This window comes from Miniopterus schreibersii (genome assembly GCF_964146895.1).
Source record: "Miniopterus schreibersii genome assembly, chromosome: 1".
NCBI lineage: Eukaryota > Metazoa > Chordata > Mammalia > Chiroptera > Miniopteridae > Miniopterus > Miniopterus schreibersii.
The window spans coordinates 58,579,703-58,585,702 of NC_138101.1; positions in this window are offsets into that span (position 1 = coordinate 58,579,703).

The window sequence follows — 6,000 nt, forward strand, 5'->3', positions numbered from 1 at the left end:
ATTTCCTCCTATTTTTAGGACCTTAAAGTAAACTCACTGAAATGAAACAAAAAGATACAATGTCATGTTTCTTTCCTTTGGACATTTTAAACAGCAGGAGGGACCCAATGATTGTCAGGTAGCTTTTGCAACTGAATACTAAAGAAGTAAGGGCTCGTAATTTAACCTAAGTTTGGTTTCTAGAGGCTCAGTCCAAAAGTTCTGAAACCACCCATTTTCTTTTGCTATACATCTAATGTTAATATCTCCCTCAGTTGCTGCCGATTTTCTTTCCAGGACTGTCGCATTCATTGGTGCTGAATTTAGAACCTCTCATTAAGAGGGCGATCTACATGTATTCAGTGATTCCCTCTTTGTTATAGAGCACGACATCTTTAAAAGCTATCTTAGTACCTGAAAGCATATAACATTATCCTCGTTATTGAGGCAAATCAACCACCTATATAGTGATTTATTTTGCCTTCATTATTAAATTTTTATATTTTTCCTTTTTATTAAATTTATTGAGGTGACACTGTTTAACAAAATTATGCAGGTTTCAGGTGCACAATTCTACAACACATCATCTGTACACTGTATTGTGAGTTCACCACACCGTCAAGTCTCCATCCATCACCATATATCCCCCATAGACCCTCCTCCGCCACCTCCCCACCCCCCTTCTTCCTGGCCATCTCCACACTGTTGTCCATGTCCATGATGAGTTCTCTTTTTTTATTTTTTGCCTTCATTTCTTCAACTATTACCCTGAAAATATTAATCAGATATCTCCGCAACTAAACAAAATAAAAAGTACTAATGCCAAAATGTGATCTTCCATTCACTTAAGACCTTTTCAATATAAATTTACCTGACTATGGAGATGGAGACAGAAGCCTTTTTTTTAAAAAGTTTAGAATTCTAGAGTTGAATCTTCCAATAGCTATACAATGGTTGGGTTTATTTTAAAACAAAATCACGATTGATAAGACCAAAATATCTGTTCTATAAAGACTTACCCAGCTTACAAGATTCTGGAAAGACTGTCTTCAATATAGTATTATATAGTCCATTAAAAAAACAAGTCTTTTAACATGATTAAAGTGTTTAACATAACTACTAACTGCATTTTTTCCTGTTTCTGTCTATATACTTCCCAAATAATAATGTAGTTTCTGTCATTCAGGAATATTACAATTAAAAGTGCTAAAAGAAAAACAAAATTAAAGTGAGTTGACAAATGAGTACATCTGGTAAATGTTTCTAGAAAATCTATATTAATAAGTACCTTCTATATTGATACCATATACAATTGTTTGTGAATTTTTATTTATATTTATAAATATTCTCTATATTGATGTAAATAAATATTCTGTTTATAATATTGTATGTAATGAGAACTATATGAAATTGATTAATTATTTTCTAATAAAGGGGTTATTTGGTCATATATGAGAAGTGAATTACTTCCTTAAGGTTATATGCATTTTGGTTATTTGTTTATCCATTAATTCCTCCATGTTTTAAATTTTCATTGACCACATAGTGTCTGCAAAGCACTATCACCTCATTACACCAGTGGATAAGAGAAGCTGAGATAAACTGTAGGAAGTTCTAACCTTGTGAGCCCTCATGAATCACAGAATATTCTAGAAGTTGCAGTGACTAATGACTGAAAAAATTAAGTCACAATGTCGAAGCCAACCACACCATTATTACTAGCTCTGTGACTCTTTCTCAAGTTTTCCCTTTTTCTTGGATCATGAATCATTCCTTATCTTTTCCCCTAAAATACAAATCTGCTTTGACTTACTGATATATTCACTTATGACCCCAAAGTCTGGCCACACTAACGTTGCCCACATTGTTGTTCTGGCCTACCTGTAGAAATAATCTTTTAATTAGCTTTATTTTTGTCCATTTGGGTATGTGTCATAAGTAGACTGTCACTCTATTTGTTCTAAAATATTTTGGAACTACTCTATCTTAAAATGTACTTCAGCTGCTATAACTTAATATCTTTCAGAATGTAGTTTACTCTCTTATTTCTTCGTTTTTATTTTTGACGTTTCCTTCTCCTTCTTTCCATTTATTTTCTCCTCTGAATATGTTTTGTTTCAGAAATAGTTTGCTGACAAAATACAATATTAGAAAAAATAATCATCATTTACTTTTATGTTGTTGTTTTTTGACAAGTTTTGGACAAAAATAAAAATTCCACAATAAAAATAGAGAAACGGCTAATTGTATCCATCCTGATTATTACTATGCTATTATAGTATCACTATGAAAGCTTATCTGCCTATCAGATAACTTAATTTTCAGATTTAATTTTAATGGATCTTAATGAATATTTTTCAACTAAAGTGTATCACATAGGGTTGAAAAAATAACTTTGAAACATGATTAGAGTCCTTTCTCTTCTTGGCTCCCACAGAAATAAAGATGTAATTCTACTTTAAAAGAACCAATTAATTAATTAATTTTTATATTGAGAATATTTGCGTATTAGTGCTTAGGACATTAGCTAGTATACGACTCACTTAATCTAACACATCTGAAGGCAAAGTTTTTTTATTAAGTTTATTGGGGTGACATTGGTTAATGGCATCATATAGGTTTCAAGTGTACATTTCCATGCCCACCACCCACATTCAAATCATCTCCCATCATCCTATATTTGGTCCCTTTAACCCTTTACTACCCCCCCCCACGTACTTCCCTCTGGTAATCACCCTACTGTTGTCTGGGTCTATGAGTTTCAGTTTTCTATCTTACATATGAATGAGATTATATGGTTCTTAGCTTTTTCTGGCTGACTTACTTTGCTTAGAAAATATTCTCGAGGTCCTTCCATGTTGTGCCATTCTCAGCCTCTATGGAAGGACACCTTGACTGACTGCATGTCTTGGCCACTGTGAATAATGCTGCAATGAACATCAGAGTGCACATATATTTGTGAATAAATGATTTTTAGTTTTTTAGGTGTAGATACCCAGAAGAGGGATTGCTGGGTCATGTGGTAACTCTATTTTTAATTTTTGAGGAGCCTCCATACTGTTTTCCATAGTGGCTGGACCAGTCTGCGTTCCCGCCAGCAGGGAATGAGGGTTCCCTTTCTCCACAGCCTCTCCAGCACTTGTTATTACCTGTCTTGTTGATAACAGCCATTCTAACAGGTGTGAGGTGGTATCTCATTGTAGTTTTGAATTGCATTTCCCTAATAGCTAGGGAAGCTCAATACATTTGTTGGCCATTTGTATGTCTTCTTGGGAAGAGTGTCTGTTCAGGTCCTGGGCCCATTTTCAATTGGATTGTTTTTTTGGTGTTTTTTTCTTCTTGAGTTGTATGAGTTCTTTCTATATTTTGAATATTAACCCCTTGTAGGAGCTGTTCTTTGCAAATATCATCTCTTATTCAGTTGGTTGATTTTTGTTTTATTGTCAGTTTCCTTTGCTGTGCAGAAGCCTTTTAGTTTGATATAGTCCCATTCATTTATTTTTGCCTTTACTTCCCTTGCCTTTGGGGTCAAATTCATAAAATGTTCTCTACAACCAAGATCCATAAGTTTAGCACCTATGTTTTCTTCCATGTAATTTATTGTTTCAGATATTACATTTAAGTCTTTGATCCATTTAAAATTAATTTTTGTACATGGGGACAAACTGTAATTTAGTGTCTTACTTTTACATGTGGCTTTCCAATTTTCCAAGCACCATTTATTGAAAATGCTTTCTTTTCTCCATTGTGTGTTTTTGGCTCCTTTGTAAAAAAAAATTTGCCTATATATATATATATATATATGTGTGTGTGTGTGTGTGTGTGTGTGTGTGTGTGTGTGTGTGTGTGTGTTTTATTTCTGGGCTCTCAATTCTGTTTCATTGGTCTGTATGTCTGTTTTTTTGCAATACCATGCTGTTTTGATTATCATAGCTCTGTAATATAATTTGAAATCAAATTAGTGTGATACCTCTGGCTTCAGTCTTTTTCTCAGGATTGCTTTGACTATTTAGGGTCTTTTGTAGTTCTACTCAAATCTGATAATTTTCTTGTTCTATTTATACCAAAAATGGCATTGTGATTTGATAGGGATTGCATTAAACCTGTATATTGCTTTGGGTAACATAGCCATCTTAACTATGTTGATTCTTCTAATCCATAAATATGAAATATCTTTTCATTTTATTGTGTCCTTTTCAATCTCTTTTAATAATGCTTTGTAGTTTTAAGTATATAGGTCACTCACATCCTTTGTTAAATTTATACCTAGGAATTTTATTCTATTTGTTGCAATTTTAAAAGGAATCTTCTTTTCATTTCTTTTTCTAAAGTTTCATTGTTAGTATATAGGAAAGGACTGGATTTTTATACATTAGTTTTGTATCCTGCAACTTTACTATATTTGTTTGTTGTCTGTAATAGTTTTTTGGTGGGGTCTGGAAGGTTTTCTATATATAGAATCATGTCATCTTCAAAGAGTGACACTTTTACTTCTTCATTCTCAATTTGGATGCATTTTATTTCTTTCTCTTGCCTTAGTGCTCTGGCTACGACTTCCAGAACTATGTTGAATAAGAGTAGTTAAAGTGGGCACCTTTGTCTTATTCCTGATTTTAGAGGAAAAACTTTCAGTTTTTCACCATTGAGTATGATATTGACTGAGAGTTTGCCATATGTGGCCTTTATTATGTTGAGGTACTTTCCTTCTATACCTGGTTTATTGAGTGTTTTACTCATAAATGGATGTTGTATCTTATCAAATATATCTACATATACTGATAAGATCATATGATTTTTATGTTTTGTTTTGTTTTGTTTTGTTAATGTGGTGTATTACATTGATAGATATCTGTATGCTGAACCATCCTTGTGTCCCTGGAATAAACCTCACTTGATCCTGATGTATTATTTTTTTAATATATTGCTGTATTTGATTTGCTTGTATTTTCTTTAGGATTTTTACATCTGTATTCATCAGAGATATTGGTCTGCAGTTTTTTTGTGTGTGTGTTATACTTGCCAAGTTTTGGTATCAGAGTTATGTTGACCTCATAAAATGTATTAGAAAGTATTGCCTCTTCTTCAAATTTTTGGAAGAGTTTGAGAAGGATAGGTTTTAAATCTTCTTTAAATGTTTGGTAGAATTCGCTAGTGAACCCATCTGGTCCTGGACTTCTACTTTGGGGAATTTTTTAATGGTTGTTTCAATTTCCTCACTTTATATCAGTCTACTTAGACTTTCCAGCTCTTCATGAGTCAGTCTAGGAAGATTATATATTACTAGGGACTTATGCATTTCTTCTAGGTTATTGAATTTGGTTGCATGTCGTATTTAATTGTATTCTAGTGTGTGTTTTCTGTGGAAATGTCTCCTCTCCCATTTCTGATTTTTTATATGACTCTTTTATCTTTTTTTCTTAGTGAGTCTAGCCAGGGGGTTGTCAATTTTATTAATCTATTCAAATAGATTTTTTTTGTATAGTCTTTTAATTCTCTATTTTATTCAACTCTGTTCTAATTTTTATTATTTCCTTTCTTCTACTGACTTTTGGTTGCTCTTGCTCTTCTTTTTCTAGTTCTTTAAGATGTGATGTCAGGTTGTTTACTTGGGATTTCTCTTGTTTCTTGAGAAAGACCTGTAATGATATAAACTTCCCTCTTTTCACTCCATCCCAGAAGTTTTGATATGATGTATTGTGATTCTCATTTCTATATATACAACTTTTTTTTTTTCAATTTTCACATGAGGATATTTTTTCCATGGCTTTTTCAGAGAGAATGGAAGGGAGGGAAAGAGGGGAGAGAGAGTGGGGATGTCATCAAATGGTTGCCTCTAGCAGGTGCCCTGACAGGGGCTGGGGATCAAACCTGCAACCCAGGAATATGCCCTTGACTAGGAATCAAACTTTCAGCCCTTCTGTGTGTGGGCTGATGCTGTAACCCCCAAGCCACACTGGCCAGGGCTCTCTCTGTATCTGTTGATCTCAACTTTTATTTCTTCTTTGATCCAGTCATTTTTTA